This window comes from Aethalodelphis obliquidens, unplaced genomic scaffold (genome assembly GCF_003676395.1).
Source record: "Aethalodelphis obliquidens isolate GAN/ISIS:26980383/991018 unplaced genomic scaffold, ASM367639v1 scaffold66, whole genome shotgun sequence".
Classification (NCBI taxonomy): domain Eukaryota; kingdom Metazoa; phylum Chordata; class Mammalia; order Artiodactyla; family Delphinidae; genus Aethalodelphis; species Aethalodelphis obliquidens.
Window position 1 is genome coordinate 6,616,483 of NW_020838010.1, and position 24,142 is coordinate 6,640,624.

Below are 24,142 nucleotides of genomic sequence, written 5' to 3' on the forward strand. Positions count from 1 at the left end.
AAAGAATTCTCATTTAATCACCCATTGATCCATTTATTCATTTATTTTGTAACTATCATTAACACAGTTGGTTACAAAGGAATGGATATATCCATTAACTTCTTAATGCAATAAATTCCTATTTCCACTGAGTCAAGTTCTCTTTTGCTTTACCTTTAACTCCCTGTAGTCTAAAAAAGAAGAGAGACAGAGAGAGAGACAGAGAGAGAGAGAGAGAGAACATATATATATATATATATATATATATATATATATACACACATATATCTCAAGCATTGCTTAGAAAGCGTTTGCTAAAGTTGAGTCAAGTGTCAGGTAATATCAGGTAATTTTTTTTTCTGGAATAGATTTGAAATTGAGCAAAAATTATCTAATATGAAAATATTCTGTTTGAAATAGCCATCCATTATCATAGACCTTATACAAAACCTTCTCATGGAAATGAATATTTTTTCTGAAGTCATTTTTAGATATAGTCAAATTGTATCAGGTCATATAGTTTGAAAAGTTAACACACTGACAATTTCATTTAATTTCAATTTGGTCAAAAGACATCTTGCCTTGAAAAGGGCATCTGGGAAAAAGAAACAAAAAATTAAATATACTTATATCATGTTTAACTTGGTAAGGAAAAGGCCTAAGTTATCTCAAGAAATGAATATTACATAATAATAAAATAATAAATAATGTTTACAGTGAGATAGTCTTAACTCCAGAAATGAATTTTCAAGTTGTGATTATGAAACAATCTTATAAATAAATAGCTGCAGCTCAATGAAATTGAGAGGCATGTATCTTCAGCATAATTCAATTAGTTGCTATGTCTTTTGTCACACTTCCTTATTTTTAATAAATTAGTTTAAAATAGAAATATTTTCATACATTTCCCATAACTTGATTGCTCTTTCATTTCAAAATAAGGATGGAATGGAACCAGAAAAAAAAATCATCTAAAAAATATTCATTCAGGGCTTCCCTGGTGGCGCAGTGGTTGAGAGTCCACCTGCTGATGCAGGAGACACGGGTTCGTGCCCTGGTCCGGGATGATCCCACATGCCGCGGAGCGGCTGGGCCCGTGAGCCATGGCTGCTGAGCCTGCGCGTCCGGAGCCTGTGCTCCGCAACGGGAGAGGCCACAACAGTGAGAGGCCCACATACGAAAAAAAAAAAAAAAAAAAAATTCATTCATGTGATATTTTATGTTTTTAAAGACCATTGATGTTTTAGGGTATTTACCTAAATTACCCTTCATTTTTAATTGTTTAAATCCTTATTTGCTGGCAATCAATAGCAGGTTACATGCACAAAACCTGTGATAATAAGAATATGGGCAAAACTTTTCTGCTTTATAAATAATTCATGCAAATTCAGCAATGCAGCCTGAAAATGCATTTTTATAAACTACATGTAATATGGAAAGTATTAAGTGATATTAACAAGTAACCAATTTTAATGAATAGAAGAAATCTGTTTTAATGTGATAAGTCTACTTCCCTTAGGATACAGTTTGTCTAGAGCAGGCATGAATATGTTTTTATACATCATGATCCACCTAATCAAATTCTTCAGGGGAGGTAATTATTTTATTTCATTTTCATATTTTTAGAGTTCATAATTTCCATGAAAAAAAACTGATTATTGATAACTATAGCTTAGAACTCCTGAAGAATAAGCTAAAAGCTTGTTCTTTTCTTCTGATGCCTTCTTTAAAACTATTGACCCTTGCCAATTAATTGATGATTTGGGAAGCAGTCAATCATGCTCTGAACATCTAATGCATCTAGGCTAAAAACCAAGGTACCTCGGCTTAAAATCTCTTGGTTACTACTGGCAAAGCCCTGGATTTATTCATCTTTGAATTTCTAGTATGTAGATCAGTATACAGTAGTTTCTCATTAAATGTTACTGACTGAATTAATTAGTTCCTTTCAGCAGGCATTTATAGGGCACCTGTTATTCTGCCTTCTGTCTCCAAACTCCTACTATACTTCTTGTTTGTACTGTTTTATCAGTACTATTTTAATACATACCCTGTCTTATGATTGTTTCCCTAGATAGTTTAGGACTTTATTTTATTCATATGTAGTTTATCAACAGAATTAAATTACATGTTCCTTGTACGTAGGAATCAGGTCACTCATTTCATTTGACTCTTTCATAAAGCCAGCACGTAAATACACAATAAATATTTTGCTGGTTAATTTGAACAGTATGAGAGAACATGAAAAAAATGCTGCCACATTCCCTTATACCACTCAACAAACTATTCCACAAAGTAACATGTATTTTAAGGGAAATGAGAGTATATATGTGTTATAAAGTAAAAATAATTTTTACTCCAGAATGTCAGCTAGGAATGCTGAAAAACAAACTTGCATAAAATAATTTGTTTAGAAGAACAAATCAGTGCTGGGGGACGTCTTCTATTTTTTATCTTGCAGAATATACTCATTTCTTAAATTTTGAGTTAGGTTTTTATTTGAAATTGAGTTATCAATTATATTTATTGCCTAATTTCTTATTTCATGGATAATATCTTGGTCTTCTGTGCCTATTTACTTTCCAACTAATATTAAGACTAGACTGCAATATGTGTGTACTTCATTGTTTTATTTTTATGATCTAATGTTTCCTTTGTTTACCAAAGAGGTTTAAATAATATGAAAATAATGTATTCAGTATACAGAGTTTTTCTGTGCATATCTTAATTACCCAATGCCAAGACTAGAGATTCAAAGAATAGGTTTTGTACATTTAAACCCAGTAGGTTTATGAGTATGACTTCACAGCATCTATAATCTCCTAGGATACCTAGCATGAGACTCAGTAACAGCAGCAGATAAGATATACTTAATTTTTTCATTCTTCTCAAATCAATCAGTATTCAACACTTACCAAGGAATCTATCTATAAAAAACTATATCTCACATATCTATCCATATTCTGCCGTCCTTTTGGCTTCCAGTACTCTCAAATCCCTAAGCTGTTTAGGGACCACTATTGTAATGCCCAACTGTGGGTTTTTCTTAACTTTTACTTAAATCTCCCAAGCAAACACACACATCGATCAAGTCTTACTTTCCCTAGGTCTCATTCTTTTTTAACGTTCAATTTGCCAGTTAATCTACAATGCTATAGTAGTCAGCTTGTCAGCCCTTTCAGATAGAATCTTACTGCAAACTAGCCATTTCAAAGTGTTTAAACATATGTAATGAATTTTTATGTATTGTACAGCCAATATGTTGCTTCATTCTATATTGATTTTTCTTTATCAGCAATTATCTTCCTCTTTGGGGCTAAAATAAATGCTGAAATAAAAGAGTGGCAGAATTTTTCAATATTATCTGGGAATACGAGATGAAGAGATTGGCTTTTTGAAATAACAAGGCATTTTAATACCTCACTTAGTACTTCTTAATTTCATATTTATCACACTCATGATACAGAATGTTGACAAGTACATAGAATTATTGAATATTTTGCTTAATTTTGTTTACATAGGTGTGGATATTATAAAGTTACATCTTTCTTTTTTTTAACATCTTTATTGGAGTATAATTGCTTTACAATGGTGTATTAGTTTCTGTTTTATAACACAGTGAATTAGTTATACATATACATATATCCCCATATCTCCTCCCTCTTGTGTCTCCATCCTACACTCCCTATCCCACCCCTCTGGGTGATCACAAAGTAGAGAGCTGATCTCCCTGTGCTATGCGGCTGCTTCCCACTAGCTAACTACTTTACATTTGGTAGTATATATAAGTCCACGCCACTCTCTCACTTTGTCCCAGCTTACCCTTCCCCCTCCCCGTGTCGTCAAGTCCATTCTCTACCGCTCCGTCTTTATTCCGGTTGTGCACCTAGGTGCTTCAGAACCTTTTTTTTTTTTAGATTCCATATATATGTGTTACCATACGGCATTTGTTTTTCTCTTTCTGACTTACTTCACTCTGTATGACAGACTCTCTAGGTCCATCCACCTCACTACAAATAACTCAATTTCGTTTCTTTTTATGGCTGAGTAATATTCCATTGTATATACGTGCCACATCTTCTTTATCCATTCATCTGTCGATAGACACTTAGGTTGCTTCCATGTCCTGGCTATTGTAAATAGAGCTGCAATGAACACTGTAGTACATGACTCTTATTGAATTACGGTTTTCTCAGAGTATATGCCCAGTAGTGGGATTGCTGGGTCATATGGTAGTTCTATTTTTAGCTTTTTAAGGAACCTCCCTGCTGTCCTCGGTAGTGGCCGTATCAAATTACATTCCCACCAACAGTGCAAGAGAGTTCCCTTTTCTCCACACCCGCTCCAGCATTTATTGTTTGTAGAGTTTTTGATGATGGCCATTCTGATTGGTGTGAGGTAATACCTCATTGTAGTTTTGATTTGCATTTCTCTAATGATTAGTGATGTTGAGCATTCTTTCATGTGTTTGTTGGCAGTCTGTGTATCTTCTTTGGAGAAATGTCTATTTAAGTCTTCTGCCCATTTTTGGATTGGGTTGTTTGTTTTTTTGATATTGAGCTGCATGAGCTGCTTGTAAATTGTGGAGATTAATGCTTTGTCAGTTGCTTCATTTGCAAATATTTTCTCTCATTCTGAGGGTTGTCTTTTCATCTTGTTTATGGTTTCCTTTGCTGTGCAAAAGCTTTTAAGTTTCATTAGGTCGAATTTGTTTATCCTTGTTTTTATTTCCATTTCTCTGGGAGGTGAGTCAAAAAGGATCTTGCTGTGATTTATGTCATAGAGTGTTCTGCCTAGGTTTTCTTCTAAGAGTTTTACAGTGTCTGGCCTTACATTTAGATCTTTAATCCATTTTGAGTTTATTTTTGTGTATGGTGTTAGGGAGTGTTCTAATTTCATTCTTTTACATGTAGCTGTCCAGTTTTCCCAGCACCACTTATTAAAGAGGCTGTCTTTTCTCCATTGTATATTCTTGCCTCCTTTAACAAAAATAAGGTGACCATATGTGCGTGAGTTTGTCTCTGGGCTTTCTATCTATTCCATTGATCTATATTTCTGTTTTTGTGCCAGTATCATACTGTCTTGATTACTGTAGCTTTGTAGTATAGTCTGAAGTCAGGGAGCCTGATTCCTCCAGCTCCGCTTTTCTTTCTCAAGATTGCTTTGGCTATTCGGGGCCTTTTATGTTTCCATAAAAGCAGTGAAATTTATTTTTCTAGTTCTGTGAAAAATGCCAGTGGTAGTTTGATAGGGATTGCATTAAATCTGTAGATTGCTTTGGGTAGTAGAGTCATTTTCACAATGTTGATTCTTCCAATCCAGGAACATGGTATATCTATCCATCTGTTTGTATCATCTTTAATTTCTTTCATCAGTGTCTTACAGTTTTCTGCATACAGGTCTTTTGTCTCCTTGGGTAGGTTTATTCCTAGGTATTTTATTCTTTTTGTTGCAATGGTAAATGGGAGTTTCCAGAATTTCTCGTTCAGATTTTTCGTCGTTAGTGTAGAGGAATGCAAGAGATTTCTGTTCATTCATTTTGTACCCTGCTACTTTACCAAATTCATTGATTAGCTCTAGTAGTTTTCTGGTAGCATCTTTAGGATTCTCTATGTATACTATCATGTCATCTGCAAACAGTGACAGCTTTACTTTTTCTTTTCCAATTTGAATTCCTTTAATTTCTTTTTCTTCTCTGATTGCTGTGCCTAAAACGTCCAAAACTATGTTGAATAATAGTGGTGAGCGTGGACAACCTTGTCTTGTTCCTGATCTTAGTGGAAATGGTTTCAGTTTCTCACCATTGAGAACGATGTTGGCTGTGGGTTTGTCATATATGGCCTTTATTATGTTGTGGTAAGTGCCCTCTATGCCTACTTTCTGGAGGGTTGTTATCATAAATGGGTGTTGAATTTGCTGAAAGCTTTTTCTGCATCTATTGAGATGATCATATGGTTTTTCTCCTTCAATTTGTTAATATGGTGTATCACATTGATTGATTGGTGTATATTGAAGAATCCTTGCATGCCTGGGGTAAACCCCACTTGATTATGGTGTATGATCCTTTTTTTTTTCATGGACCCAGTAAGATATAACAAGTAGTTCAGACAAGAACTCAACATACCACCTTCACAGTCAGATAGGGATGCTGAAATAAATTTGCAAATGTATGCAAAACTGGGCAATAGTCATAGGTTTACAATTACTTGCATTTTACTAGATACAATTTGTATTTCTATGGACAGAAATTGTTTGCATTACTATCAGTTTTCTGCAACTTCTACCTCTAAAGAATTGTGAGATAGTCTTGCCAAGGACAAAGGTGGAGGGACTTCCCTGGTGGTCCAGTGGCTAAAGACTTCTCGTTTCCACCACAGCAGGCATGGGTTCCATCCCTGGTTGGGGGAACTAAGATTTCACATGCTGTGCAGCTCGGCCCCCCAGAAAAAGAAAAAAAAAAGGACAAGGTGGAGATAACCCAGTTGAAACCATGCACCTTGGACTGGGACTCAAACATAGCCAAAACTCAGATTGGGACTTGAACCCACATGGCCAGGACTTGAACCTGGCCAAAACCTGGATTGCGACTTGAACCCATGAGGCTGGGACTTAAACATGGCCAAAACCCACAGTCTTCCAACTGAGATCACACACCTGGTTTCAGAACTTAATGAAGCTCAGGTTCTTGATGTCACATCGCAGAAAGAATTCAGTGAGAGACAAAGTGATAGATAAGAAGTAGATTTATTTAGAGAGAAACACACTCCACAGACAGAGTGTGGGCCATCTCAGAAGGTGAGAAAGGCCAGTGTATGATCCTTTTAATGTGCTGTTGGATTCAATTTGCTAGTATTTTGTTGAGGATTTTTGCATCTATGTTCATCAGTGATATTGGCATGTAGTTTTCTTTCCTTCTGACATCTTTGTCTGGTTTTGGTATCAGGGTGATGGTGGCCTCATAGAATGAGCTTGGAGTGTTCTTCCCTCTGTTATATTTTGGAAGAGTTTGAGAAGGATACATGTTAGCTCTTCTCTAAATGTTTGATAGAATTCGCCTGTGAAGCCATCTGGTCCTGGGCTTTTGTTTGCTGGAAGATTTTTAATCAGAGTCTCAAATTCAGTGCTTGTGATTGGTCTGTTTATATTTTCTATTTCTTCCTGGTTCAGTCTTGGAAGGTTGTGCTTTTCTAAGAATTTGTCCATTTCTTCCAGGTTGTCCATTTTATTGGCATAGAGTTGCTTGTAGTAATCTCTCATGATCCTTTGTATTTCTGCAGTGTCAGTTGTTACTTCTCATTTTTCATATCTAATTCTATTGATTTGAGTTTTTCCCCTTTTTTTCTTGATAAATCTGGCTAATGGTTTATCAATTTTGTTTATCTTCTCAAAGAACCAGCTTTTAGTTTTATTGCTCTTTGCTACTCTTTCCTTCATTTCTCTTTCATTAATTTCTGGTCTGATATTTATGATTTCTTTCCTTCCGCTAATGTTGGAGGTTTTTTGTTCTTTCTCTAATTGCTTTAGGTGCAAGGTTAGGTTGTTCATTTGAGATGTTTGTTTCTTAAGGTAGGATTGTATTGCTATAAACTTCCCTCTTAGAACTGCTTTCGCTGCATTGCCTAGGTTTTGGGTCATCGTGTTTTCATTGTCATTTGTTTCTAGGTATTTTTTGATTTCCTCTTTGATTTCTTCAGTGATCTCTTGGTTATTTAGTAGCATATTGTTTAGTCTCCATGTGCTTGTATTTTTTACAGTTTTCTTTCCTGTAATTGATATATAGTCTCATAGCATTGTGGTCAGAAAAGATGCTTGATACGATTTCAATTTTCTTAAATTTACCAAGGCTTGACTTGTGACCCATGATATGATCTATCTTGCAGAATGTTCCATGAGCACTTGAGATGAAAGTGTATTCTGTTGTTTTGGATGGCATGTACTATAAATATCAATTAAGTCCATCTTGTTTAATGTATCATTTAAAGCTTGTGTTTCCTTATTTATTTTCAATTTGGATGATCTGTCCATTGGTAAAAGTGGGGTGTTAAAGTCCCCTACTATGATTGTGTTACTCTCAATTTCCTCATTTATGGCTGTTAGCATTTGCCTTATGTATTGAGGTGCTCCTATGTTGGGTGCATAAATATTTACAATTATTATATCTTCTTCTTGGATTGATCCCTTGATCATTATGTAGTGTCCTTCTTTGTCTCTTGTAATAGTCTTTATTTTAAAGTCTATTTTGTCTGATGTGAGAATTGCTACTCCAGCTTTCTTTTGATTTCCATTTGCATGGAATATCTTTTTCCATCCCTTCACTTTCAGTCTGTATGTGTCTCTCGGTGTGAAGTGGGTCTCTTGTAGACAGCATATATATGGGTCTTGTTTTTGTATCCATTCAGCCAGTCTATGTCTTTTGGTTGGAGCATTTAATCCATTTACATTTAAGGTAATTATTAATATGTATGTTCCTATTATCATTTTCTTAATTGTTTTGGGTTTGTTATTGTAGGTCTTTTCCTCCTCTTGTGTTTCCTGCCTAGAGAAGGTCCTTTAGCATTTGTTGTAAAGCTGGTTTGGTGGTGCTGAATTCTCTTAGCTTTTGCTTGTCTGTAAAGGTTTAATTTCTCCATCGAATCTTAATGAGATCCTTGCTGGATTGCATAATCTTGGTTGTAGGTTTCATCCTTTCATCTCTTTAAATATGTCCTGCCACTCCCTTCTGGCTTGCAGAGTTTCTGCTGAAAGATCAACTCTTAACCTTATGGGGAATCCCTTTTATGTTATTTGTTGTTTTTCCCTTGCTGCTTTTAATATTTTTTCTTGTATTTAATTTTTGATAGTTTGATTAATATATGTCTTGGCATGTTTCTCCTTGGATTTATCCTGAATGGGACTCTGCACTTCCTGGACTTGATTAACTATTTCCTTTCCCATATTAGGGAACATTTCAACTATAATCTCTTCAAGTATTTTCTCAGACCCTTTCTTTTTCTCTTCTTCTTCTTCGACCCCTATAATTCGAATGTTGGTGCATTTCATGTTGTCCCAGAGGTCTCTAAGACTGTCCTCAATTCGTTTAATTTTTTTTCCTTTATTCTGCTTGGCAGTAGTTATTTCCACAACTTTATATTCCAGGTCACTTATCCGTTCTTCTGCCTCATTTATTCTGCTATTGATTCCTTCTAGAGAACTTTTTATTTCATTTATTTTGCTGTTCATCATTGTTTGTTTGGTCTTTAGTTCTTCTAGGTCCTTGTTAAACATTTCTTGTATTTTCTCCATTCTATTTCCAAGAATTTGGATCATCTTTACCATCATTACTCTGTTTTTCAGGTAAACTGCCTATTTCCTCTTCATTTGTTTGGTCTGGTGGGTTTTTACCTTGCTCCTTCATCTGCTGTGTGTTTCTTTGTCTTCTCATTTTGCTTAACTTATTGTGTTTGGGGTCTCCTTTTTGCAGGCTGCAGGTTCATGTTCCCGTTGTTTTTGGTGTCTGCCCCCAATGGCTAAGGTTGTTTCAGTGGGTTGTGTAGGCTTCCTGGTGGAGGGGACTAGTGCCTGTGTTCTGGTGGATGAGACTGGATCTTGTCTCTCTGGTGGGCAGGTCCATGTCTGGGGGTGTGTTTTGGGGTGTCTGTGACCTTATTATGATTTTAGGCAGCCTCTCTGCTAATGGGTGGGGTTGTGTTCCTGTCTTGCTAGCTGTTTGGCATAGGGTGTCCTGCACGGTAGCTTGCTGGTCATTGAGTGGACCAACTGTGAATAGTAGTAACTCACCTAGTCTATTAAATAATAGACTAGGTGAAAATCTTGCCAGTAGGATATCACCTCTTATTCTTTTTGAAATTGCCAACAAAAATTGTCAACAAATCAGACACTATATTTTGTTTTGGGAATAAGTGAGGAATCACATGGATTTAGGGAGAAAAATCAACCTAAAATAAAATGTGTACAATAGTATTGCCTTTTATTGTAAAGTACTTGCATAAGTAACAGGAACATCATGATGCCTAATGTAAATGTCCGAAGTATAAGAGGGGCTACTCACATGAAAAAGTACTATGAATTTTCACACGACACATTCAGACCATAGCAGATACATAGTTGCATTCCGTGTGAAGCTTTGAGTGAAAATATGACAAGAGGATCAAAAACAACTGAAATCTATGCTTGCAATTTTCATCCAAATCTCTCAGACGAGTCAACAAAAACCAAACACACATTTTAAAAAAAATCATTTCCATCTCCTTGTAGTTTTTGTTTTGCTTGTGCTTTTGGTGAATTGGTTTTATATGATGCTAAGATCTCTGAAACAGCAAGGCTATCTTCCAAATTTAACCACCATCGAGTGAGGGAAAAGTGTTTCTAACAAACCTGTGTTTGCTTTTAATTATTTATTTACTAGGTTGGCCTTTCTTCAGAAGATAAACAGGAAGACAATAAGTCAACTTACCTTGAATGTATTTTTATCAGTTGAGCCAGAAGGATAGGTTGAATCTTTGTCTCAGCAGGTAGGACTCTCTAGGAAGAAGAATCACATGAGATCAGGAGGGGACAAGGCAGGCAATTTACTAAGGTCCTAATTAGTAACCAACCAGGAAAATCTCTGATTAGGCACATTATGAATACTGACAGCAGTTAAGGTCCAGGCATACAGGAAATTTATGTCAAAAGACCAAACCTATGCATCAGGTAGACATCCCAGAAATTAGGCAAATCATGAGATCGGTGGAGACTAGACAGGTATATCTCTTCCCTTCTGACATACACCTGTATGGCTGCCACTGGCTGTGAAAGTTATCTCAATTTACCCAAGTACTTCAAGCTGATTTGTAGCTTAAGGTGAAGTTTTCCACAGTGCTGAAAAGTGTTCTGTTTCCTCTTGCTGATTTTCATGTAAATTTGTGGTTTCATTTTTAAACAGACTTATTGAGATATAATTTAAATATTTGCTTAGTTTTTGATATGCCTTTCTTCTTGGCACATATACCCTGTAAGAAACTAGAGGTCTCTTTCTTTTTTTAGTATCCATGACACATTATTTTCTCCTTTCCTTAAGAGAGATTTTTCTACTTAAAATGTATTCTTTATCTATCTGATGTAACAGCTGTCATTTTTCCATCCCTATCATTTACAACCTAATTATTTCTTGGACTAAAACCTGTTTATAAGGAGATATGTTTGCCTGTTTCATGCTGCTGACAAAAGATTCATAGTGATAGTAGGCAAAGCAACATGTTCAGTTATCAATTAAATATACTAAGGCAGGGGAAACATTAAATATAAGATCTAATGACCTAGAGGCTAAGCAGCAGATTGAAAACACAAGCTACAGTTGTGAGTATTGAGCTCAATTCTGTTCTGAGCTTGCTCTCTTTGCTTCAGCTCTCTCTGCAGAAATGGAGTAAGTCATGCTAACCAACCTTCAAAGATAGTTGTGAGGAATGTTGCTAAAAATAATAAAATGTAATAGTCACTAACATAATTTTCTAGAGAAATTGAAATGAAAAGCAAACTGAGTATCTAAGAAATAGTTTTTCTAAAGTTTATTCAGAGAACAACCTTTCTAACAATCATCTTATTTCTCTTTACGATTATCTAGTTTTACCATATTAGTGTTACCAAGGTGCCATATTATGTAGGATGAGTCGAAAACTTGAATTCTGAGCAAAAATTACATTTTAGGTTTTGTAATAACATGAAGCAATTCAAGATATGAGATTTGTGTTTGGTTATTTACATCAATATTGAACACACTGTGTTTCTTTTTCCTTCTAGTAGATGTGATTTTTAAGGTCATTTACATTAGAGCTTTATTTTTCCTAACACATACACATAACTATTATTATTTTTTAAGTATAATCCATTGTACAGCCAAATTTTAAAATGTTCTGAAGGAGTTTGATAGTACCTTAAGTTCAATGAATAGCAATATTGGATACTATTGGATACCAAATGCATTGGGTAAATTATTTGTCATAGAGCTTTATTTTTAAAGTACAGTTTATATTTCAGAAAATGCACAGTAACTAAATTACTTCCCTACACTTTTCCTGAATAACCTTTTACTGTATTCTGGTTTTTTGGTTGTTGTTTTTTGTTTGTTTTTTACTTAAAATGTTACTTAGTAACTGAAGCAGTAATGCAAACAATAGAGCTCCCTTACAACATCCTTGCATTATATGTTCATTTTCTGCTTGGATTTATAGTATTCTCTATAGTCTGTGGATTATCAGAATCATTGAACTCTATTTTTAGTCACACTTCATTAATTCAGAATGGACATAAACTGAGGATGACTAAGTAAAAAACAAAAGAAAAGTATGGGGTTTAGGAAATACTCTAAATTCCTTCAGAAACAGTAATGTTGTTCACTAGAAACTCCAGGTTTCTTTTTCCCTTGAAAACATTTTTTTTTGCATCATGCAAGATTTCTTAGCAATGTGACTGTCACATTATATCAGAACAGACAAGTGAGATGATGGGGCACTGTTAATTTGATCTTGAGCAATGATTTCAAACATTCTATAGTATTCAATGATATCTATTATTAAAATAGGTTACAGCAAGACCTTTGCTAGTTACTTCAATCATTACTTGTTATCACTATATAATTATGAAAATAATTTAATAGTTTTACATTTTTATAATTCATGGTATCATTGAACTATTAATCATTTGTTTCTTGAGTTTTAAGTGAACTCTGGGCACTACTAAATAGAGGAAAACAATGTCACATTGTGGGGAGCTTAATATATTCAAACCTGTAAGCAACAGTTCTATTACACTTATGTTCTTTTTGGTTTTGTGAATCTATTGTATGTTTTTGATTTGTAGTTGTAAGCAACAATTCTAAATAGTAGATTATGAGCTAATCTGAAAATAATACTATCATTTATAGAATCTGTTGCTTTTTAACAATAAAAGATCCCTAGAGAACAACAATAAAGTATTGCTTACAACAGTGCATTCAGCCGTCCCCCGGATCTGTCTTTTGCTTCAATGGTGTTTGAACAGAACAGACCCAGGGACGCCCCTTGCTCCAGCCTCAACCATCCTCCAACCCTTTTTTCCAGTCGCAGCTTTTGGAAACAGCCACTCAGCCATCCTCAGCTTTTGGGACCAGCCAACACCATTTTTTGAGCTTAACTCCTTATTGCTGATCAGCCACGAGCTCCCAGATTCCTCAGAATTATTCCGCTGAGGTGGAGGCCGCCGCCAACCTCCTGGTCAACCTGCATCTGGGTCCTCCTACACCTACTTCTCTCTGGCCTTCTATTTCCACCGCGAGGATGTGGCTCGGGACGGCATGGGCCACTTTTTCTGCGAATTGTCCAAGGAGAGGCATGAGGATACTGACAGTCTCTTGAAGATGCAAAACCAGTGCCACGACACTACCTTCTTTCAGGACGTGCAGAAGCCGTCCCAAGATGAGTGGGGTAAAACCCAGGACACTATGGAAGCCGCCATTCTCATGGAGAAGAGCCTGAGCCAGGCCCTTGCGGGCCTGCAAGCCCTGAGTTCTGCCCGCAGACACGTACCCCTGTGACTTCCTGGAGAGCCGCTTCCTGCAGGAGCAGCTGAAACTCATCAAGCAGATGGCGACCACCCGACTAACCTCCACAGGCTGGCTGGTCCCAGGCTGGGCTCGGCCAGTATCTCTTTGAAAGGCTCACCCTCAAGCACAACTAGGAGCCTCCAGAGCCCAGAGGCCTTTGAGGAGCCGCCCTGGTGTCAGGGCTTCTGCCTGAAGCCAGTCTCTGCAGCCACTAGGGCTTTGTAACCACCCTGGGGCCCTCTCCCAAGCCTTGGACCAAATGGAAACAATAAAGCTTTTTGCAGCAAAAAAACCCCAATTATTTACACATGACTTTAATTCTGCTCTCTGTGAAAGGATACTTGGTTTCTGTCTTTGTTTTCCTGAGACCTTGAGAATAAGACAAGTAAATTTTGGAGAAGAGGATTTCTTTAGTTGTGTCTCATTTTTTTTTTTAATATTAGTTACTGAACCTATTTGTAATCTGGCATAAACAATTGAATTATTGAATTAATCTAAAAGGAGCAAAGATCAGGCATCTATGTTAGGAAGCTAACTTATTTGTTTATTCCTCAATCCAACACTCAAAGCTTACTCTTTCCTTCCAGTGTCCTATAAAAGATATATTGATACTATAAAATATATACTGACTTGTATTTTGAGGAGTCTAAACTAAATGAAAATAGGAGTAATTTGGACTTTGGAAACCTTATGAGAATATTTATGTTATTTATTATATGTTGAGGCAACTGAAGGTGAAACTGGAGCTGTGGAACTAGATGGCATTGAAGTCAAATGCAGCATTAATTTCTAGGAAGCCAAGTAACCAAATTGGACCCAATTAGCTTTTCTCAGTGTTGTGACCACAGATTGCACACAGGCTCTCTTCCAAATGTGTGTCACAGACCCAAGGCAGCTATGGAAGGAGTCAGACTGTGTGTCCTGATTATGAGCCAGACACATGACCTTTACTGATAGGCAATGACATATTATGGAGTGTTTAAACATTTCTAGACATACACAAACTTTTTAAATGTTTGCATTCCAATAATTTTAGCTAAATTCATTTACATACTTTCTTCTTATGTATGGAAAAATTTACTTTCCTCTAGTAAAACATATCACCTATATCTGCCCATGTCTTGGAAGAGAGGACATACTAAAACTTCTGCTTCACTGATACTGAAGAGCAATATATGCATATATCCACAATACAAACATACATTAGATTTACTAAACATAGTAAATAATGAAAGGGTTTTAATATCAACATAATAGACTCTCAATGACAAGTCCTATGATTTTTTTCCTTCTCAGTACTTTTTCCTTTGTACAAGATATTGCCTTATGTTTCCAGAATGAGACTGATAATGGGTTTATCCTCCTAAAATAGATGCCTGATCTATGCTCCTTTTAGAGTAAAATAAATTCTCTTAGCAAGAGCCTTACACAATAGGTTTGAAGGTACTTTGTGAACACGTTTTGAGAATACCTGAAGTTAATTACTAATCATCTAATTCAAAATGACAGGTACTCTGATTTACTTTTACACCTCACCCACACATTTTTAAAAATTTTTTTAAATTTGTATTTAGCTCTCAGAAATTCTGTGAGGGAATCCATCCCCTGAAGGACCAAAGTTCTATAATTATTTAAAAGATGTGTATTTATAGCTAGATTTAAATTTAAGATAGGTGGGTGCAGAACCTGAAAAGGCATAGATAGGAGTAAAAGTAGGTTTTATAGCATGTGCCCCAATAAGTAAATTCCACTCCATACACTTCCTTCTTGCAAATACTCTAAATCCAGTGTCATTCTACTGTGTAGGTGCAAAGTGCATATCTCATAACCATTGAAACAGTAATATAATCATAAAAATGAGTACCAGGAATGATTTTTCTTTGCCTATAATATTTCATAAAGATGCTCTTATAACCCTTCTGCTTGGGAGGATCTAAAATTCAAAATGGAAGGGAGATTATACAGTCACAATAGTTCTTTGGAATCATTTAGCTATTTCAAGTAAAGTTACATATTTAAGACCAAAAATTAACTTCTACTTCAATAAAACATATACATATATATGATATAGTTCAGGCTATTTTCTAAACCAAGTAAGTTTTGAAGGGTAGTGGTACTGCTGATGTACAGGGCATGAAGAGATATTTTCTTTCAAATGACTTAGAGAGGTCAAAAGTAAAGATGCTTGTGTTATGCTTGCGTTATAGTATATTTTCTATATTTGTGTCAATTTTTGATATATAGAAGAGCCTTTTTGCACTCCATTTCCTTTCAACAGGTCTTTTATTTTATAAAGTGCATTTTAATAGGTAAGATGTCACCGTAAAAACTGATAAAAAGGATAGCAATCATACGGTGGTTTTAAATCTTTCAAATTAAGCTAAGAATTATATTCACACATAAATAATTTTCTGGTAATAAATTAGAGTTCTCTCAGCATGTGAAATATTACTTTAATTTGATGATCAGGTTGGTATATTAGAGCTCTTTTATTGGAGTAGAAAAACATAAAGCCTAATTCCCTGGTGATTTATGTAATAGTGCCCAAGCCATTACTAAGCCCACTTTGTCTATTAATTAGAATTTTGGTGATCAGATGAATTATGAGTCATTTAATTGAGTATAATCATCATCAGGTAAGCCAGTATGAGCCATGCCATTGAACAAATTAAGCTTACTAAGAATACCGATTTCAAACTAATATAATATTGCAAGTCAACTATACTTCAATTTTAAAAAACCGCTGGTTTCAACTCTTCCCGTTCAGTACTTGCCAAACAAGATTATATCTTTTCTCTTTAAAGTTTTCTTTGCAGAGAAAAAATAAATGGTGACCTTGGTATAACAATAATTGGTTATTTCCAGACTCTCCTAACCTACAGATGAATTAGTTGAACCTCTGAGCTACAAAATTTTCCATGCAACTTTCATTTCTTCTCTGCGTACTGGGAACCAAGTCAAACAGTTTTTTAAAGAGACTTTTAGTTAGAATTTACTTTTGAGTAGTACTTTTGAAAGGATATAGTTAACTATTTTATTGATGAATACATACATTTCTACCCTTTAAGCAATGAGTTGAAAGAATACTTTTGTGCAATAAACTAGGAGTGTTGTGCACTGATAACAGCTCACATTCATTGAACATTTACTGTAAGCTCAGAATCATTCTAAGAGTATTACATGCATTTTTCACTATCTCTTCCAACAACCTTTTATGATAAGTTTTGCTACTCTTTTAAAAGATAAGGAAATAATCACATAGAAGTTAAATAACTGGCCCAAGATATACAGCTTGTACACAGCAAAGCTGAGATACCTCCTTTAGCAATTTATGGCATAAAGTTTTCCATTTTTATGCTCAGAAATCATTCTTTTGTGTTTGGTCTTTATTAACTATGTAAATATCATACTGACCTTTGCCCCAAAGCAGTGCATACTTACCCTGAAATAAGCAGTTAAACAGCTGTACAGTTAAAAGAGAATTGATATTTTTCTTCTCAGCCTAGCATGCAATAACACATCTTATGGTGTTTACTAATCTAACAATGTGGATTCACTGTGTATAATGACTCTGTATTGACCAAAACTGAAATTTATGCAGTATATTAAATTTATCATTAAATATATACATTTGTGGCAGGTCGATGATTAATACCCTTGCAAGCAAACCCACAGACTGTTATTATGAGTTGGCCATGTGTTTGCTTTTAGGCACTTTGCCTGAATAAAATGTATTCAGGACCAAAATATTCTTCTCTTACACAAAAGTAGTCTGTTTTTTATAATTAATGTATGAGTTTAACTGGAGAACAGACCTGAATAAAGAATGGACTTAAAATGTATTTCTATTTAAAGTTATTGGAAGCAGTCAGAAAGAGAAAAACAAATACCGTATGCTAACACACATATATGGAATCTAAAAAAAATATGGTTCTGATAAACCTAGGGGCAGGACAGGAATAAAGACGCAGAAGTAGAGAATGGACTTGAAGACATGGGGATGGAGAAGGGTAAGCTGGGACGAAGTGAGAGAGTAGCATTGACATATATACACTACCAAACGTGAAATAGATAGTTAGTGGGAAGCAGCTGCGTAGCACAGGGAGATCAGCTCGGTGCTTTGTGACCACCTAGAGTGGTGGGATAGGGAGGGTGGGAGGGAGGCACAAGAGGGAGGGGATATGGGGATATATGTATACATATAGCTGATTCACTTTGTTATACAGCAGAAAGTAACACAATATTGTAAAGCAATTATACTTCAATAAAGATGTAAAAAAAATAAATAAAATTACTGGATGCATTCAGTGAATCATCTATTCTTGGTTATCTATATATATGCATGGTGGCATGCCATGTAAACCATGGACTAGCCTCATCATCGGACTTATGGTCTTTATTTGATATTTTTTGGTCAATGATTTTAATTAGGACATATCCAATATCTTCCACTTTGTGAAACTGTTTCTATACAGTTCTTAACACACCATGGGGGAAATCAAGCTGAAGATTTACATTTAAATATTCATGTATGCCCACTGGTATTCACTGATGGAAAAAATTCTAGAGTGCTTTCTTTACTGAAATTTATGAATGGTTCTTGACAAATAAATTTCATCAATTTCAGATAAATTTAAGTGAAAATCTGGGCTTTCCCGGTGGTGCAGTGGTTGAGAGTCCGCCTGCCGATGCAGGGGACGCGGGTTCGTGCCCCGCTCCGGGAAGATCCCACATGCCGTGGAGCAGCTAGGCCCGTGAGCCATGGCCGCTGAGCCTGCGTGTCCGGAGCCTGTGCTCCGCAACGGGAGAGGCCACAACAGTGAAGGGCCCACGTACCGCAAAAAAAAAAAAAAAAAAAAATTAAGTGAAAATCTAATTAAAATGACAAAAGCAATTATATGTAAATATAATTATATGCCTTGTTTTCAGATCCCAGATGCCCAATCCCCAAATTACATAAAAATCATTGTTAATCTCAGTAACAAATATTAAAATGAGCATTTTGCTGCATTACTGGTATCTTGCACTTTTTAATCAATAGACTAAAAATTCAGAAGATTCGGGTTTGCAGCATTTAGACTGCTTTGGATTTGACTTTAACTGTTAATTCAGCTATTTTTACATTTCCATCGTGATTGATGTCGTACAACAATATTGTATTTATTTCTGCAGTTGTTAAGCTGATCTATGATGGCTTAGACATTGTCACATTCCATAATGTGTAGATCTTTTGAAATACCATAAAACTTTTAGAATATTTCTTTGATCATTAGAATTATTCAATGCTAGTCATTGACATTATTGACAGGGACCATATTTTTAAGAATTTGGCATGCACAGTATTGGGCTCAGGCATTACCATTATTCATAGTTGACGGTTCATTGGAAAGTAAAAAAATATTCAGATACTATTACCGTCTCTTCTCTAAAAGTACAGACAGTCCTCAACTTACAGTGGTTCAACTTATTGATTTTTTTCAACTTTACTGATGGTGCAAAAGTGGTACAAATTCAGTAGAAACCATACTTCAAATTTTGAATTGTAATCTTTTCCTGGGCTAGCAGAATATAGTATGATACTCTCCCGTGATGCTGGGCAAGCTGCAGCTCCCAGTCAGGCATGTGATCACAAAGGTAAAGAACCGATACACTTACAACCAGTCTGTTTTTCACTTTCAGTACAGTAGTCAATAAATTACATGAGATATTCAACACCTTATTATAAAATAGGCTTTGTGTTAGATGATTTTGCCCATCTGTAGGCTAATGTAAGTGTTCTGAGCATGTTTAAAGTGGGCTAGGCTAAGTTATGGTTAGATGTATTAGGTTAGGTGTATTAAATGCATTTTTGACTTACGATATTGTCAACTTACTATGGGTTTGGGCACATAACACCATTGTAAGTTAAGGAAGATCTGTATAGATAGTTGTATTCACTTGTAACATACTTGAGAATGAGTCTAATATGCACTTGTTATAGAGCCTGTTCATAGAAAATGAGCAATGACAGTACCCAAACATTTACCTTTTCCTTTCTAAAGTACAGAAATGAAAATGTCAGGGTTCTGTTAGACATAGGCAAACAAAAAACAAGAAAAAAAACACTCTTTGGGAGCATTTACCTTTATAAGAGAGAAGTGTTAAATCTTAGAAGTAGAGTAACTTGGACTACAGAATTAAATTTATCTGAAATACACTGTAAAATAATATTTCACATCACTTGGATAAAATCACTTAAAAATTTCAATTCCATTTTATATTTTGGATTAAGTAACTTCACGCATAAGCATTTATTTATACAAAATAATTTTTAAAGGAATATGCTAGCTATATGACCTTGGGCAATTTACTTAGCTTTCCTGTAAAATAAGTATTTCTCACCTTTAAAATGGGGATAACCCATTTTAAGCTTTGATGCAAAGATTAAATGAAATAATATAATTACATACATAGTTTTAAATAGCTACAGCTAATATCTACATTAACAATATTCACAACATATACAAACAGCCTCAAATTGAGGCACATACACGTATTCTGTGGATTTTCAAATATGACTTTGGAAAAATGGCAGCCATATGTACACATATGTATTAAAGTTAATAGGCAGAAATTGAGATTATTAGACTGTGTTACAATTTTCTGTTCTTGACTACATCGTTTGGTCAGTGTTTCCTGCCTTAAATTTTCATTATTAAATGAAACATGAACAGCATAGCTATGAAGGCAGGTTATCTTCATTTAACTATAACAAGATTAATATGGATCAGGAGACTTATCTGATTGCACCCTTAAGATCACCAGGATTTAAAGTGCTGCTTCCCCATGCATAATTGGGCTTTAAAAATTCTATGATTCTCCATTAGTGAGCCAGATATTCTCAGGGCAAAAGCTCTTTCCCAGTTGTCAAGTAGACAAACTTGAAAGCTATATTAACTCTTTAGGTTGCCAAAGAACTATAATTGGCCTAAGGTAATAACTCACTGAATCTCACTTTACTGACCTGAATTAATTAGAAATTAACTTCAGTTTGGGGTAAACCTTATATTAAATAGTAAATTCCAAGAAAACAAAAACACTAAGAGATAAATTATTTCACTAAATTATTCAAATTTTTATTTTAAACTTTATTTGTATCTTTATATTCCTATGACTATTTTAATGGATTTGATGGAAAATATATGATTGATAAATTTGACAAATATGAGCACTCACTTCAGCAGCACATATACTAAAGTTGGAATGATACAGAGACACTTAGCATGGCCCCTGCGCAAGAATGACACACAAATTCATGAAGCAATCCGTGTTTTCAATACCTTTGGACTGCAAAAAAAAAAAAAAATGACGTATGTGATATTAAGCTAAAGAAACCAAGATTTTGAAAGCAACATTAAGAAATCTAAGGTTGTTACAACTCACCTTTTCCTTCATATAAACTCAAAAAAGCCTTTTGGCCACTGCCTCTTCTCAGGATCTCCATCCTTAATGGAGGACATGCAAATAAATTCAGAAAAGGAGAAACACATTCATCATTTGGCATTCGATATTCTTGAATTCTACTATTCTTATTATAGACTATCTGGCATCATATGGCAATGTGAGGTTTTATTTTCAGTGAAAAATCTCAATATTAAGTAGAAAAATATGGCTATGAAATGATACATTTTCTATTTCATCTATGTGAAAATATACAGAAGTTTAAAAGTCGTTATATATGAGCGTTAAAATCACTTGGGATCTTTATATTCTTTCTCTTCTGTTTCTCAAATTTTATATGCTATATATGTATACTGTTTATAAGCAATGGAAATAATGTGATATCTTAAAACATTGGAAATTTTTTTGCCACAAAGACCAAAAGGAGTCTCAAACCTTTTACTTCTATAACTAAAATTTTCTGTCTCCAGATCTCTCAAAATACTTACATTAATAATACATTATATTATAATATATTCTTTTTTTAATAAATTTATTTTATTTACTTATTTATTTTTGGCTGTGTTGGGTCTTCGTTTTTGTGCGCGGGTTTTCTCTAGCTGCAGCGAGCAGAGGCCACTCTTCGTTGCGGTACGTGGGGAGAACAGGCTCCAGGTGCACAGGCTTCAGTACTTGTGGCACGCAGGCTCAGTAGTTGTGGTGCACGGGCCCAGCAGCTCTGTGGCATGTGGGATCCTCCTGGACCAGGGTTCGAACCTGTGTCCCCTGCATTGGGGGCTTAACCACTGCACCACCAGGGAAGCCCTATAATATATTCTAATAAGAAAACACATTAGCCTCTGGCTGCTTCGAGGCTATATTTGATAAGTTTTTGAACTCCCAGCTTGTTATGGGCAGTAGGGAGAATAGCTCTGTTCTCAGTAGTTGTGTTTTTCCCGACAGTAGCTCCTCAGGGCAGTGCACAGACACCTTTTAACACATGAACAAATGTGTTTGTGGGTTAAACAAGATCCAGGCTCTGCAGTCATGACCCAACAAAGAGCTTCATAACGTGTCTTTCCACCTATTTCATAGTCTAGTTTTTCCAAGATATACTCCTAAGAAAATCCTTACCAGAAAAAAAAAAACGAAAGAGTGGCGTACGGTTCATTCTATCCAGTGTCTGAAGCTGTGTTTCTATGGCAACATTTAGAATTTGAAACACTCCAAGAGCCACCATTTCTCCTGTTAAACAACAAACTTTTCAGGGAAACTGCTGAGCTCGTAGTGACTTTTTTTTTGTTTTTACAGTGAGACGTTTTCAAGATTTTTTTTTCTCTAAGTCTGCAGTAGGCAGGAAAAAAAAGGAAAAATGTATCTTCTAACACCCCTTTTTCTTATCTGCTTTCTCACTTCAAACAAGTTTCTCATTGTGTTTCTGTCCATATTTTTCCAAATCCTAAATCAAAGAATTTGAAATAATATATTTGTGGTAAGTACTCAAGGCTGATCAATGTTCTTAAGTCAAAATGTACAGCACAATAAGAGATACTTTATATTACATAGTGTCTTATCCTTAAAAAATTACGTCTATTATTTCATTTGAGCCCCCCAGTAGTGGGACAGTTATTATACCCACTTAACAGATGTGTGATTAAGTTATGAGGGAGTGTTTTGCCTAAAGTCAAAAGCAGTGACTTAAAAGCAGGGGTGGTTCTAGAACCCATGTTTTCTGACTTTAAACTCTGCTGTCTACCAGATAATCTTCTTGATACTCTATTCATTACTGAGGTCTAAGAAAGTGGTAGATCTTAGATCCTATTTTACAGTTTCATACTCTGTTCACAATGGACCCTGAGCGCAAAATCATACTTATCTAAACTTTAGAAAAATATGGAACTACACTTTGTCTGATTACAGCTAAACATAGGAGGCACTGTGCCAGTTGCTGCCTTTTGCTCCTACATTGTGCCTACAAAACAAGCAAACTAGTGGCTTTCTAAATATTACATTAACATTTTCTTCAACATAGATGTATTATAAATAATCTAGTGGCATAATTATGAGAAAAGCTTATATATTCAGCAGCAAATATTCTGTATTATTTAATACATCTGTGGTTAGCCAGTTTAAAAGGTTGTATATATGTGATATAGGTACAAAAATATTCCTTCTTATAAATATTAGACAAATTAACCTCAAAACAAGTTGACTTTGTTAAGTTGGAATAGTCTGGTGACACAATTTCTGGTTAAATTCTTTTTGTTTTTTTAACTTCAATGCTTATAGTTGCACATCTTTCTAAAATGCATAAGTCTTCTGTTCTGGTTTTTATTCAAATATCTAATCTGTCGTTTACATTAATGGGAGAATTCCAAGGAATACCAAAGAGGTAATCAATCTATATTTATAGGCTCAAGAGTAGAAAGGGACCCGTGGAATGGCACAGTCTAATTTTCTCTTAATGTGTTATACTTAGTTTAACACATGCTTGTTGAAAGGTTATTTTATGTTTTCTCCTTGACAGTTCCAGTTTAAGGATCTTTGGTATTTACATTATTCCTTTTATTCCCTGGAGTTTGTTGTAGTACAGTGAAAAAATGAGTCATCGAATAACATGTGATGACCTGAAATAGTTGCTTTAGCTTCCCAAGAGGCCAGACATAGAAATAGTTTAAACCCTGACATCTTGATCATTTCATTGGACAAAAATTCAAAGGAATAAAAGTTGCGAAAAAATATGAACAATTATTGCAATGTTGAGAGATTTTTACAGTTTTTAAGGGTTGTTTTGATAACCATATCTAATAGTGAGTAGGTAAATATTAACTCTGAAAATCATTTGCCTGTAATCGTAAGTTTTGTCTGTGGGTGTCTAACACATACATGAAAATACATATATAAATGAAATTGATTAATCTACTAAAATGACTAAGCAAAAAGGCTTGCTCTCTAACATTCAGAATTCTCCTTAATCTTGTGATATAATCACCTTCGATTGCCCATAGCCATTGTTCCATGCTGAAAATAGAAATGTGTTCCACTTCTGCTTTCTGAGGGAAGAAAAGACCCACTTTTGAAAAGGAAATTAAAAGATCACTTGGGCTGCAAAATGCAAAAATATTTCCATTTTTATGCACATTGGAAAAATCATTGCTAAGAAATCATTTGAAAAGAAAGAATTCA

At 35.1% G+C, this 24,142-nt stretch overlaps 1 protein-coding gene and 1 non-coding gene across 3 annotated transcripts in view; both read left to right on the forward strand.

Annotated features, from left to right (window-relative positions):
• The window catches only part of HTR2C (5-hydroxytryptamine receptor 2C), a 257,668-nt gene that overhangs the window by 67,371 nt on the left and 166,155 nt on the right, over nucleotides 1-24,142 (forward strand). The gene's annotated exons all lie outside the window — the stretch shown is intronic.
• LOC113611039 (U6 spliceosomal RNA) lies at nucleotides 20,745-20,851 on the forward strand. The gene has a single exon (XR_003429334.1). It is a non-coding gene; the product is annotated as a U6 spliceosomal RNA (small nuclear RNA).